The sequence below is a fragment of the Glycine max genome, chromosome 19 (genome assembly GCF_000004515.6).
Source record: "Glycine max cultivar Williams 82 chromosome 19, Glycine_max_v4.0, whole genome shotgun sequence".
Classification (NCBI taxonomy): domain Eukaryota; kingdom Viridiplantae; phylum Streptophyta; class Magnoliopsida; order Fabales; family Fabaceae; genus Glycine; species Glycine max.
The window spans coordinates 34,386,061-34,389,135 of NC_038255.2; the positions used below are offsets into that span (position 1 = coordinate 34,386,061).

General features: G+C 38.5%; 1 long non-coding RNA gene across 1 annotated transcript; it reads right to left on the reverse strand.

The window, feature by feature from the left end:
- Positions 1–2,815: 2,815 nt before the first annotated feature.
- On the reverse strand, positions 2,816–3,075 carry LOC121174090 (uncharacterized). Its single transcript, XR_005889855.1, has 2 exons — positions 3,013–3,075; positions 2,816–2,915 (listed from the first exon to the last, which is right to left on the reverse strand). It is a non-coding gene; the product is annotated as an uncharacterized lncRNA (long non-coding RNA).

Here is a 3,075-nt window from a genome sequence, read left to right on the forward strand (position 1 = left end):
CTAGAATCATGAGTTTTGTTTGTAAGAATTACATAAAAAATAAAAGTTTTTAAAATGATTAATAATTCATAAGTGAACCCTTTTTCCATGTTCAAGTACCCATGTTTGTAAGAATTACATAAATGAACCCTTTTTCCATGTTTGTAAGAATTACATAAAAAACATAAGTTTTTAGAATCATGAGTTTTGTTTGTAAGAATTACATAAATGAATCTTTTTTCCATGTTCAAGTACCCATGTTTGGGATTTTTTTGCGTGGGTGTGTCTGTGCCCTGAGACAATGGAGGGCAGCCATTTCTCATGTTTGGACGTCAAAGAATCCAAAAAAAATAGTCCCGTTCCCCAGTTCCGTCAACTAACACGTCAAAACAAAGCCTCAAAATCCAAAAAAATAGGAAATGAACCCTTTTTCCATGTTCAAGTACCCATGTTTGGGATTTTTTTGCGTGGGTGTGTCTGTGCCCTGAGACAATGGAGGGCGGCCATTTCTCATGTTTGGACGTCAAAGAATCCAAAAAAAATAGTCCCGTTCCCCAGTTCCGTCAACTAACACGTCAAAACAAAGCCTCAAAATCCAAAAAAATAGGAAATGAACCCTTTTTCCATGTTCAAGTACCCATGTTTGGGATTTTTTTGCGTGGGTGTGCCTGTGCCCTGAGACAATGGAGGGCGGCCATTTCTCATGTTTGGACGTCAAAGAATCCAAAAAAAATAGTCCCGTTCCATGGTTCCGTCAACTAACACGTCAAAACAAAGCCTCAAAATCCAAAAAAATAGGAAATGAACCCTTTTTCCATGTTCAAGTACCCATGTTTGGGATTTTTTTGCATGGGTGTGCCTGTGCCCTGAGACAATGGAGGGCGGCCATTTCTCATGTTTGGACGTCAAAGAATCCAAAAAAAATAGTCCCGTTCCATGGTTCCGTCAACTAACACGTCAAAACAAAGCCTCAAAATCCAAAAAAATAGGAAATGAACCCTTTTTCCATGTTCAAGTACCCATGTTTGGGATTTTTTTGCGTGGGTGTGCCTGTGCCCTGAGACAATGGAGGGCGGCCATTTCTCATGTTTGGACGTCAAAGAATCCAAAAAAAATAGTCCCGTTCCATGGTTCCGTCAACTAACACGTCAAAACAAAGCCTCAAAATCCAAAAAAATAGGAAATGAACCCTTTTTCCATGTTCAAGTACCCATGTTTGGGATTTTTTTGCGTGGGTGTGCCTGTGCCCTGAGACAATGGAGGGCGGCCATTTCTCATGTTTGGACGTCAAAGAATCCAAAAAAAATAGTCCCGTTCCCCAGTTCCGTCAACTAACACGTCAAAACAAAGTCTCAAAATCCAAAAAACTACGAAATGAACCCTTTTAACAATTAAATTTTTGGACCACTGAAACAACGCATTCAACTTTATTATGGGAATTAAACACGCCGTAAACATATAAAGGTTACATCAACAAAAAAACAAAAAATTAAACATGACATTCAGTTGTTTAGCGACGTCCCACTGACCTCGTCTTCAACATATTTAGTAAAGACAGCTAAAATTTCTATTGGTCCATATTTTTTCCAGTAGTTAGATTGTACTAACACCTTCAGCAGTTCTTCGTTGGTGATCAGCTCATTTATTTCATATTTTATAACCGTATCTGAATACTCAAACCGAGCTGGTTGGCGGAAAAACAATCGTCTTACCGTTTGTGATTCGTGAATTCCAAGAGGGGGGATCCCTTTAGGTGCAACTTGCTTGATTAAATTCTTTAGTTCATCGATGGTACATGTTGAAGGAATTTGAAATTTCTTAGGATTTTTTCCTGTGAACGCGCAACCAACAAATTTGTTCTGCGGTGGCATGTTCCATTTGCCGTTGTAATACAGGATCGCGTCATGAATACGAGGCATAGTGCGTTCAAGTAAGTTTATTATTCCATCTGGTGTTCTTCCAACGGTGCATAATAACTCAATCGGACCAACACAAGAAAATTGATCATTACACATTAACATTGTGTTGACATCGTCATCATTTATCAATTTGATACACTCAAAGCGAATTTGGTTACCTGTATCGGTTAATGGCTTCCGGTAGTGAATTTCATCCAAAAATTGTTTGTCGGATAGCTGAAGGGTATTGTGTATTCTGGTTTTTAGGCTTGCAAAATCACACCTATTTGGTACTCGAATGGGCACCGGAGTTGAAGTTTGGAAGTAAACCCCAGTATCATTGTGAATAATCGATCCATTTGGATAAATGAAAGCCAACCTTGAGTTGACAATCGTCTGACTGCTAGTTTCTCCTAGAAATGCCATAGTTTGTGTATCAGTTGGGAGATTATTTGAAAGCAAGATAATGTGTGATTTAGTAGCCTAGTCTGCCATATATATAGATGGTTGTGACCAAGCCTTTGTTTAACTTTGTTTACAAAAAAATAGACACGCGTAAATGTGTAGTCAAGTCAGCCAATGTGTTGTCGCTAATGTGTAGTCAAGTCAACCAATGTGTTGTTGAGCGACTGCTAGTTTCAAAATGTGTACTGAAGTCAACCAATGTGTTGTCACGCTCAAACTGTAACACGCATGCATGTCATTATGTGTTGTCAATTATGACAATGATGTATGCTGTACGCGTAAATGATTTTTGTTGGACCAACAATTTCCTTGCTTAACCAAACGAGTAGTTGATAATATTAATTGGTTAGTGACGGGTTACAACGAATTATATCGCATAATGAATACAAATAAATAAACAATGAATGTTTAGTCTTCATTTAGGTCTACATAGTGTGTTTTGATTGACATCAAGCTTGTGTATTCCTGCATTCTACTAATATATGGAATTGCCCATTGCTTTGCCTGAGAATAACAATTGGTTGACCACAACAGCGCTGGGGGCGGCAACGGACAATGGTCTTTCAAATAAACCTGTTGTACATGAACAAACATTATATCATGCGCTGACCGTGCCAAACGAACAAGCGAAGTCATTGCATAATTGTTACACTAACTATATTCAATGTACCTGAACAAAATGATTTCCAAACACGTGACCGACACATATGATGCGGTGGCCAGAAGAGTCAGG